Here is an 11934-nt window from a genome sequence, read left to right on the forward strand (position 1 = left end):
AGTATAGTAGATACTGTACTACTGAATTTGGAGTCAGGGAAGATCTAGTTTAGAATTCTGCCTCTGACCCAGCTTAGCTGTGCGATAATGGGCAAGTCACATAACCTCTATAAGTCTTGGTTTATTCATCTGTAAAATGGGAAGAACAATACCCACAGTACCAGGACTATAGTGTGCAGCAAATGAGAAAATGTATGTCAAAATGCTTTTGTAACCCTTAGAATACTCTATAAATGTCAGCTATTTTTTGGTCATATCTATAATTTCATTCATGTAAGGAAATTTGCATGAGGAAAGCAATGCAGATCAGCATCTGCTCAACAAATTATAATCTTAAGTGCTTAAATTTGTAAAAGTAAGACCTCTTGGTTCCTTTAAAATGCAATTTGATTTACAAACTAAACACGAACCCATTTTCTTCCATTTATTCAATAAACAATTTATCGAGCCACATGCTAGGTGCTATGGTAGACACCCGGGGTACAGAAACACAAAATGAAACAGGCCAGGGCCTCAAGAAACTTACATTCCATTGCATACGTGTAACTAAACACAAAATATTCTAAGTCAATAAAAATTAAGTGGGCTGGCTACCAAGAGGAATCGGGAAAGGCTTCACATAGGAGGTAGCAAGTAGCACATGAAGGTAAGCTTTGACTGGGACCAGGGATCAGAAGATCTTAAAGGGAGAAGGCATGGGATGCAGCTTATGCAAAAGCATGAAGATACAGACAGATGGAACTCACTGTAGGTTAAGAATGGCCTGCATTGCTTGGAGAGTTTTTTTACTGGAAGGTTCAGTGACTGTCCCAGAATCACAAAGCCATCAGGTGACAGAAATGAGACCTGAACACAGGCCTCCCTGTCTCCAGGGCATGCTCTCTACCCACTGTACAAGACTGCCTTTCTAGCTATCATTAAGAACTGAAAAATGGTGTAATCTCTATCTGCAAGGGTCTTACAATCTAGCAGGGTGTCAAGCCTGTATGCAACCAAGGTTAGAATCTAAAAAGTACATTATAGAGGTAAAATTGAAAAGGTTAAAAGGTTGAGGAGAAAGTGAAAATGCTCGGTGAGGGGAGGTAGCTTCATGGTGGTAACAGCAAGGCTATAAAGCATCAAAGGAGAATGGGAAATCCATTCCAGACACAGGAAGCAAACAGCTTGTACAAATGCAATCCCTGATTTCTTTTTAAACCTTCCCCCTCCCCCAACCCATTTATGTACACTTTACTCCCTGCAGACTGTCCTATCGGAAAAACCAAACCAAACCACAGGATCTGGAATCAGGAGACCTGATTGCAGTCCCGGCTCCATCACTTCCCAGTCTGTGACCTAGGGCAGGTACTTAAGGGTTTCTGGGCTTGTTTCCTCATCTGTAAAATGAGGAAGTTGGACTAACTGACCTTTAAGATTCCTTCTAGCTCTATGTCTATACTCCCATAATCCACAGAATTATATCAGGCCATCCGTCTGCTTGCTCCATTTCAAATGTAAAATTTTATGATTTTCTGCTTATGCTTGGTAGCCTTCTAGCTATATTTAGGATGCTTTACTTTTCTCAAGTTATCTCAGCATCACGCTGTTTGTAGGAAAGAGTTTAAAGTGGTATGGATGGCAAAGCAGGAACGTAGTTGTTGGGCTTACAACCTTGTGGGAATTGGCCAGATGAAGATGGATCAGTTCCAAAGAGGCCCTTGAGGGCACTCAGTTTTAATATTATTAAACTTTTATGCAACACCCACAATGTGACAGGTATATGAGAGAGAGAGAGATGGATTAAGGGAGAGGTTGATGCAATGTGAGCTTCCAACAAAACTGTGACATCTGTCTTCATTTTCCCCTTCAACTGATCTTTCTATGACTTCCTCCCATTTTGCAGAGACCTCCACCTATATTCTCCAACACACAAACTTCTGCTATACACACATACTGTATTATTCACTGCCTCAGGTTCTTACGGTGACAACCTGGACTTGGTCTATTTGCCAGGGCAGTAATCCATGCTAATTTTCTCCATGACCCTTTCCTCCATGAGTACTTACTAACTTGTCTTGTGTATCATTTCCTCCACATATAATCACACTGCTTTCTATTAGGGAACTAATAAATGTGGTTAGTGTTAATTTCTTCCCTATACCTCCTCCTTCCATCACCCTCATGTTTGCATTTTATCAGAGCCAATACTGAGGTGGGGCGGATTTTTGTTGGGTAGATCTCTTGGTACCCCTCAAATTAAAGGATACTAAAGCCTCATACCTTTGGCATGAAGTAATAGGCTCAATTATAAAAAGGGTCTTGACAACAGTGAGCAAAGTGTTCCTTTCTTTGATTTTCTTTAGCTTGAGATGTCCCTCTTGACAAAAACAAACAAACAAAAACACCTTGGATTCAGTTGCAATATGTTGGTCATCACCCTACTGCAAGAAAGGGCTGCCAGATTCTAAAATGTAGAGAAACTTAAAAGTAATGTAACATATTTGATGAATTACCATTCAACAAGCTTAGCTTAGATTCACTCAATGTTAGTTCATAGAGTATCCTAATTTTGGTTCTGATTATTCAAAATGAAGTCAATTGTACTGTATAGTTTATGTACTACTAAAAAATTATTCTAGTTCAGAGCCTGACTTGAGATTTTTTTTTTTCTGGTGACACCTCATTAACCCACACTGGGAGACTTAGGGTTATAGTCAATAGAGTTATGGCCCCAGAAGTAAGGAAAAAATGTGTTCATATCCCCTACCCTTGACATTTATCAGATTTGAGATTGTTGGCAAATTATATAGTCTCTTAGCCTCTTTGAGTCTAAATTTCTTCATTTGTAAAATGGGGGTGATAGTAAGATTCATAGTACCTAGGTGCTATAGGCTGTTAGAATGGTCATATGAGATAATATATGTAAAATTCCTTGTCAATTTCAAAATGTTATCAACATGTCTATTATTGTTATTATTAAGCTGTATAAACTAAGTAGTCTGGTCACCTTATTCAAGGTCATTCCCAACATGCAGTCTGTACATATGATGCATGTATTTGTGTACCTACATTCAAATTGGGCCTAAATAGGTTATAACAGAAAATTCTACTCATAGTTATTTTAGCCGCTTGCCAAAGGGTCTTTATTGGCTTCTGCACCCTTGGACCTCTAGCTATTGTTCTCATAGAAGGGAAAAATTGGCTCCTGGTGCTATCATATAATGAATTGTTTGCTCTTCCTCAAAGAGATATGCACTATCGACCAGGGCTCAGTGTGTAGCATTCAGCAGCTGTATCTCACCCTGGTGAGCTTTCCTCTTTTTAGAACACAAGTTAAAAAAGTGAGAACCTTCATTCTTTAGCACCTCAGCTCAATTCCTATTTGCCTCATCCCCAAAACTACCAAAGTATAAGCTTCACCAAAAAGCAATGGTTTTCCTTAGTGATTCACATTTTATCCACTTCTTATCTACTCTAGAGGACAAACTTTCAAGGGAAAGTGGAGGGAACATTCTAGGTGAAACATTCACACCTGGTTTCAAGAATGGTCATCCTTTGAGGTGTGAGTCCCCCAGAAGAATTATCTTGGTAATTTTCATTCTCAAATAGAAGGTCACAAAGATCACAAGGAAGTAGTTTCTTCCTAGGCCTTTCTTGATTAACCCTAAAGCTTCCCTCCCCACCCCTAGTGAAACTTCCTTTGCGTTTATAGGATGTGCCAAAAGTGTTAGTGTAGTTTTACTCTTTAACAGCTTAAACTACACTAACACTTGTGGTTACACCTTGTGTTTAGCATGTTTACCTTAAATGTGTGTGTGTGTGTGTGTGTGTGTGTGTACCTGTGTGTGTGCACGTGTGTGTGTTAGAATGTCTCTACACATATATAATATAATATAATATATACAATGTATAATATATAATGAGAGAGAGAGAAAGGGAAGGAGGAGAGAGAGAGAAAGAGATAGAGATAGAGTCAATGAGGGCAGGGGATTTTGTTTTGGTTTATTTTTGTATCTTAGGCACCGAGTATAGATCCTGACTATTCTTGTTTGATTGAGCAATATAGTAAGCAATGGGAAACATCATGGAGTTGAATGAGTACTGGATTTGCCACTTTAGTGACTTTGGGCCAGTCACTTAAGTCTGATCCTCAGTTTTCTCATCAGTCAAATATGGAGGATGAGGTGAGATGGCTCTTAAGGTCTCTAGCTCCAAGTCTATAATCAAATACACTTATTCTTCAACATGCATTCTCAAGACTTCAGGTGACCCTGTCAAAAACACACTTTTGAACTCTAGCTTGAAGACATGACAGAAAGGTTAGTCATCTGAGTTACATCAGTCTCCCTCAATCTTAGCTTCAGGAGGGTGAAACTGCCTAAATTTCCATAGGCCATAGTTTTCTGAGCTTTCTAGCCTCCATTGTTCAGTATCTTTTGTCTTCTACATAACCACCATTTTATAGGAAATGGGGCTTGAAACTAGAAAACAGCAGAGCACCCATCTTGTCCCACACAACTTATGGGTTCATCCAAAACTTCACAGGAATGGGAAAACACACCAGTCTTAATCCCTTTCTTGGTTCTACTTCTGACTCTCTGGACCACCATGCTTCAGCTGCTTTCTCATCCTAGAAATTCCCTCATCTTGGAACATCTCTCCACCTCAAGTTCCCCTTCTCCCACTGGTAAGTTCCTTCCCAGATCTCCACGTTGGGAAAGGTCCTGATTAGCCATCCTGCATTCTTCTCTCTGTTCTTCATCTGACTCTCTGGAATTTACCACCATGACTCTATGTAGGAACCAGCCCCTCCTCTTGCTCTCTCCTCCATTAAATTAGAAGCTCCTTGGGGAGAAGAGACTGTCTTTCTTTTGCCTGACTTCATACTCTCAGTACGCCTGGCACAATCAATGCTTGTTGACTGACAACTGTCCATAGATCCTTTAATGGCAGAGGAAACATTCAAGGGAAACTCAAGGATTGAGTGATGAAAATTCCAAGCCATGACACTGTAAGACTCAACCCCAAATATAGTAAAGTGATTCTTTATATATTAGAAAAACATCTAGAGTCCTTCCTACACTCCCCATTCATATTACAGTATTCTTTCCTCAAACTTCCTAAAGCTATCTGGTCCTTTGTACCCATCACCACACTCTACACTGAATTACACGTGGTTGTGCATGTGTCATATCCCCTCCTCCTCTTTCCTTCCCTCCATATAGAATGCAAGCCCCTCTAGGGCAGGTAGGGCAGCTAGATGGCAAAGTGGACAGAGCACCAGGCCTAAAGTCAGGAAGACTTGAGTTCAAATATGACCTCAGACACCTACTAGCTATGTGACCCTGGACAAGTCACTTCACCCTGTTTGCCTCAGTTTTCTCATCTGTAAAACGAGCTGAAGAAAATGGCAAACCACTTGATCTTTGTCAAGAAAACCCCAATAAGAGTCATGAAGAGTTGTACACGACTGAAAATGACTGAACAACGATGAAGGCAAGTACTGAGCCTTTTTTTCTTTGTATCCCCAGTGCCTCTCAGAGTGCCTTTCCCACAATAGGCTCATGAGATCATAGAACTAGAGGGACTTTAAAGGTCATCTAATTGAAACTCTTTGATTCCAGTTAAAAACAGCAGCTGAAGCTGCTGCACCAAAAAATGAGCTATGCGTTAAAAGAAATGATAATAAAAAGGCAACATGGTCCAGCATGGGCAAGGTAGTTATGACACCCAGACTGTTGAAGACTGACTCTGTGTATCACCTGGAACAAGACATTTAACCTCTTTGTGCCTGTCTTTGCCATCCCCTTCAATTTCATAAATGAGGAAACTAAGGAACAAACAAGCCATTTCACTTGTTCAAGGTCATACAGGTAAGAAATGACAAAGCTACCATGTCAAATCCAGTCCCATGACTCCTATGCTAGGACCAGTGTTCAGTGGTCATCAGCTGCCCCAACTACCAATGTCAAACCTGGCCACCTGTGTCACACTTTCCATCAACTGCTGAGTGAGGGAATTGAGGAGAAGGACTTAGTTGTCAAGAACCTAACTGAACAAATAAAAAGCTGAGGATTCCACCTCTGTGGCCAAATATATAGGGCAGGGGGCTTCCCAGCCTGGACAGGGAAAGGGCATTAGAAGACAGTAGGTTTTAGTGAATATTTTCAGTAAAATGTAAATAACTTATGAGTACCTGCCTCCAGGAATGTGAGTAGGGATGAGAAAACAAAATGGAATGGGACTTTGGACACTAGGTTTTTCTCCATATGAAGAAATTTACAACCTATGTGACTTTGGACCAGTTATATATCCCATTAATATTCATACTGGCTACAAGCCCCCAGTCCATAGTGGAAGGGAGCACCCAAGGAATCAGAGACACATGCAAAAGGAATATGCAATGCCAAAAATCAAATGAGGAGTAATGCGGAGAATGTGACAGTTTTATCAGCCCTCTCAAAGCATGACCTTTCCTTTGACAGATAAGGTCTACTTGTCATAGGTCTGCTGTTGACCAGATCAGGGGAAGGCCAGATGTTGCCTCCACTGTATGTGTTCATGGCCCTCGGCGGTTCCTTAGAGCTGCCCCTCATACTAGAAATGATTTTATCCTCTCCAGATTAGCTTGAAAAAGGCCTGAATCACAGTACCTAGTAGTAAGGCTGCCAGCAAGACAGCACAACTTCCCCCCCCAACCCCATTCCATCCTCCCTCTACTCCACTTTGATTTCAATAGCGAATGTTTTATTTAAAAGGGAAAGGAGGAGGGGAGGTAAGAGGTTATACACACAGACATGCTCAAGAATTTTAAGGCTGAAAACTCCTCAGTGTTTTGTCATTCTATAGGGTTTAAAGGCACACTGGGAAGGAAATATTTGGGGGAAATTTAGATCCACTCTAAAAAGTCTCCAATTTCAATTAGACAGGATAACTTATAATGATGCCTTTAAATTCTAGGTGTTACTTTATCAGTTGATAACAATTTCCATGACATTTCCTAATGTGAAATTGGTGAATCATCTGAATTTCATCAGGATTTTGTGTGTTTGTTTGTTTGCCTTTACACATGGCCATCGGCCAGAAAAGGTGGAAAAGGCCAATCAAAGTTCAGTATTCCAGTGAACAGTACAGCCTAAAGAAATAGGGAACATTCTTAATTGTCTTGTGTCATGGTATGCCATGTAATTTTTTTGTGTGTCCCTTTTATGCGTGAAGTCAATGGACCTCTTCCTAGAATTAATATTTTTAAATGTATAATATAAAAGATAAAGGATCACAAGGAAACCAATTATAATCCTACTATTAATAATAGTTAGCATTTATAAAGTGCTTTACAATTTACAAAGTGTGCTACAAATATTAACTCATTTAATCCTCACACTGACTCTAGGAGATAGGTGCTATTATTATCCCCATTTTACAGATGAGGAAACTGAGGCAATTATAACAAAATATAGTTCTAAATTTTTTTTAAAGAGCCCCTCCTCTAAATTATTTTACCTAGGCCTTAGGACTGCTTCCTCCAAGTTGACTATCACTGAAATTCAGTTGTTACTTTATTGTCAGGATCTGAAGGGTAGGAGGTGGGTTGAAAGGGATAGAACTATTCTGGAGACATCTGACCTCCTTCTCTTTATTACCAATTACAGCTACTCTCCCTCTTATTATATTCTCCTCGGTCCAAATTCTAACCATTCTCCAAAGTGTAAAACAGATCCTGCCTCTTCCTCAGCATTCCTGGATCTCCTTCCCATCCCACCAATTGAAAGTTATGTCTACCTTTTCTCAAGTCATGTTTATTGGCAGTCCTGTATAGTCCAGTAGCAACTTTCATGTGGCTTAGAATTTACACTGTTATCATTACTTAATATCTTTGTTTTACAGTTTTCCCCAACTGTAAGCTCCCAGAGGGCAAGCAAGGGACTCCATCTTTGTAAGCTTTGTAGCAACAAGCAAGTATTTGTTGGTTTCACTAGCTCTCTAACACAAAGTTGTATTCAATTGTTACCTCCAATTCCAGTTAAAAACAGCAGCTAAAGCTGCTTATTTTGATAAGATCATCAAAAAATGAGACATGCATTAAAAGAAATGATAATAAAAAGGCAATATGGTCCAGCATGGGCGAGGGAGTTATGACACCCAGACTGGAACTTCCCATTTTGCTGAAGACTGACTCTGTGTATCACCTGGAACAAGCCATCTAACCTTTTTGTGTCTCTCTTTGCCATCCCCTCTTCCAAATTGTAAGGAGGTGACAGTATCAGCTCTGGCTCTACCTCACAGGATAATCAAAGATAAATGAGGCAATAAGCTCGTGTGAGTATTAAGCTCTGTAAAGTACTCTTGGCTCTTTGAGAAAGATGCCATCACACAATGTATACAGGGGCCATTATTATTTAAGAGAAATAGTTGAATTACCAAAAGCAAAGAGCACAGTGTGTGTGTGTTGGGGGGCAGTGGTGGTGGTGGTGGTGGTGCTAGATGGGGGCAGAAAGGATGTGGTGAGGACAAGACAGGGCTCCAACTTAGGAAGCTCCATCCTAAGCCATCTCAAGTCAGCAGAAAGTGCCCACGCAGGTGTCTCAACTCTCTCAAGATTATCTCTTCTTTGTGAGCTGGGGAGTGACTCTGGAGCACTCTCTCAGAGGGGCTCTTTTGTATGTGCCAGTCCCAGAGGACTAACCTGTGCCTGGGGAGAGGTTATCAGGAAGAGTTAGATGATGCAGGGCTGGCTCTGGAACCATATATTCTTTACCCTCTGGCCATACTCTGTAAACAACCTGTAGGGAAGCCAGATGGGGGCCTCCTGAGGGGGGTCTCCAGGGCAAGGTACTGGATGGTCACTAGCACCCCAGTCAGACAGTCAGAAACCCTGTGAGTGGAGCTTCAGGACTATCCGCTCTATAGCCTCTCCTCTCCTCCCCAACCCTGACTCCATGCCTGCCTGCTTGTCTTTGCTGGCCACATTTGCAGCACCCATCACTTCATTCTTCAAAGCACCCCATCTCAATTCTGGAGAGGGGAGATTGTCCAGGGACTAGTGAGACTTCCCCCTGGCTGCGGCTATTGGGTACCAAGCTGTCAGACACTCCGGAGCAAGCTGAACTCCACTGGGAAAAATCCACATTCCCGAATCTGCTTCCCTCCTCCCCAACATTTCACAGAAGCCATTCCCTACCCCCTTGCCCTCTCTCTCCATGGCCACTCTGTAAGGCAGCAAAGTGTGCGCTCTGCTGCACAGCAGAAAGCAATTATGGGTATTGATAGGATTTCAGGACCATCCTGGTAGAATTGCCCAGTTCTGCACCTGATGCTAGAAGACAACTTACTCAGGTTGAGAGAGAACTCAGAATGCTTCTGGCATAAATAAATAACAAACACGCAACAGCAACCCCTCAAGGAGGGCCATCTCCAGATTCTGATCCAAAAGAACCTACTTAAGCATCACTCTCCCAGCTTCTGACGTCATCAGTCTGGAACCCCTTCCCCCATTTTCCTTCCCCCTTTCAAGGAAATTCTACAAACTACTACCCAGCTGCTGGATTGGTCGCTACAGGCATTGTATGCCCTTGGGTAGTATGTTCAAGGAGTGGACACACTTGGATGTGCACATGTGTGGAGAAAGACAGCTGCAGAAGCATTCGACTCCCCAGTACACCTTCTCTCTTCCTTATTGTTTTATGCTGACATAACACTGTCCCCGATACAGAAGGCCCTGAATACACAGCTACAAGGGCAGTCTCTGATAATTACTACCTCTTTTGAAAAAAAAATCATTTGTCAATTTCCAGGGCACTTGGCTCCCTGGGCTAGGGATAACACACACAGAGTTCTTTACAGAGGGGTCTGTTCAAGCATGTTAATAGTGCATTAGCTTGATTGTTAGTTAATATTTGGCTTAAGTCTATATACTCTGGATAAATATATACCACACAGAGGGCTGACTGAAGAGGAGAACTCCTCTGGGCTCACAAGTTCATGTTCTCACTGAACAATTCAGTCACCTCCGACTAGCCCTGTGTAATGCCCAAGCATATTCTGTAGCCAGCATGCTCTTTCCATATACAGCACTTTGTGTCTGTATGCAGGCAGCTATGTGCCCAGAAGACCATGCATGAAAGTAACATGCAAATAAATATATGAAGATCATTACAAGAATGAAGAGAGCTGCTAGATCCTAGAATGAATACAGTATTTCTCTCAGAGCAGTACAGCTGCCTGCCTCAGTCTCCGGTGCTTTGCCTGTTTTAACTCAATCAGTGGGACTTCCACCACCACCCCTAGGGAGAAGAATTGCTGTCTAATAAGGTTCCCTCTTCAGATTTCTTTCCTCCGGCGTATGAATGTGGAAGTGAGGGAGGGAGGCATAGACAGACACTGTACAGACGTACTAGGTAGCTCTATGAACCGTAGGAATGGAGATCGCATGTGTCCAACCTATGTTCTATTTACCCCTTGCAGAGTATGACATGGACCAAGAACAGGCAAATAGACCTAGTCATCCCCCACCATTCCTCAGTAAGATGGGATTCACTGAAGCCAATGAGAGTTGTTCTAACTTTGAAGACTTACCCCAGGCAATAATAACAGGTCAGGAAGAATGCCCAGGGATCTGGCTGCCCATGGAGCAGCAGCGGTAAAAGGACTAGAGCTAGTTCAAACCAGGAAGCCTTCAGCCCGGCTCAGAACAGGACAGGAGAAAGCTAAGAGACCAAGAAGAACGGAATTATCCCCTCTGGCTGCCACTGTTTGCAAATGCCCAAAGCAGCAATTAGGGAGCAATTAGACCCTTTATCAGTCAACGCATACACATGCAACCAAGCTTCCCCAGCAAAACACCACCAGAAAACCATTCAATACAATACCCGCTTAGAGTTACCTTGAATCCTTGCAAGAGACTTCCTTGCTGTATCAGCTGCTCCCAAGCCCCAGAGCGTCTGAGAGGAGATTCCTAACAGATTCCAGGGTTTTTTCAGCACCGACCACATCTCCAGTGGCAGCTTTCCAAAGTTTTTATTTCATGATTTCACGTGCTTCCCCCCTCTCCCCATATTTGGAGGGAATGCGAATGCCTTCCTTTCAGAATGGGAGAGAGCACGGATACCCCTTCCAAATGCTGTCTTCCCTTTGCTGCTGGAGCGGCTATACCTCTCGCCTGTTCTCTTCCAGCCGAACACCAAGAACTCCGGTAACCCAAAGCATGGTTAAGGAGTGCTTCTGGATTGGATCAGGAGGGCGAAGACAGGACGGAAAAAGCAAGGACAGCCCAGAGCCAGCCCCTTGGGGAGTCCCAGGTCCCTCTGCAGAGGAGAAATCCAGGACCTAATTTTCTTTTCCAACTCTAAAAAAGACTCGCACTCCTTGTCCTCCCAATCACTGCTTTTCACTTGGAGAAAGGCAAGTCCACAGTCTTTCAGCCGAGATCATGCTGCTAGCTGATTTGTTCCTGCCTTCTCTACACACAGCAGGTGCACCCACATAGGTGGGTTAACTAGTAGAGAGGTCCCCCCCTGCTCGAGGAACAACTAAAGGAGGGGCCGGTTCTTCTCAGCGTTTTGAGTCAAAGGCGGTCTGTAGCCCTGTGTTCTATATTCTGACTCGGTACTCCGTACCTAAGCAGTGTCACCTGCAGACTCAGGCACCAGATGAGTGTCTTAAGATAACAATGCTGCCCTGGCTGCCTCCCTCTCTCTTCCTTATGCACGGAGATTGGCAGCCAATGAGATCCGTGGTCATACTCCCTCCAGTTGCCTATTGGCTAGCCAGCTTTGCAGGAGGGAGGGCTCTGGATCTTACCGGCTGCCTCCCTTGGGTAGCTAGTAGGCTGGGGTAAGAGCTCAGTTAACCCTCCCAGATTTGCAGCAGGGACTTTCCAGTTTGTTGGAAAAAGTGGTGGACAGATGCCTGACATGGGGTTGGGGTGGTGTAGAGAGATTGGGGCAAAAGAGGTGG

At 42.8% G+C, this 11934-nt stretch overlaps 1 protein-coding gene across 1 annotated transcript in view; it reads right to left on the reverse strand.

Moving 5' to 3' along the window:
• BRINP2 (BMP/retinoic acid inducible neural specific 2) overlaps nt 1-11684 on the reverse strand; it is a 144378-nt gene extending 132694 nt beyond the window's left edge. Inside the window, 1 exon segment of the mRNA XM_078156480.1 lies at nt 10862-11684. The gene's annotated coding sequence lies outside the window, so the exon portion shown is untranslated.
• Between the last annotated feature and the right edge of the window lie 250 nt (nt 11685-11934).

The sequence above is a fragment of the Phascolarctos cinereus genome, unplaced genomic scaffold (assembly GCF_003287225.1).
Source record: "Phascolarctos cinereus isolate Bilbo 61053 unplaced genomic scaffold, phaCin_HiC Scaffold_5;HRSCAF=322, whole genome shotgun sequence".
Taxonomy (NCBI): Eukaryota; Metazoa; Chordata; class Mammalia; order Diprotodontia; family Phascolarctidae; genus Phascolarctos; species Phascolarctos cinereus.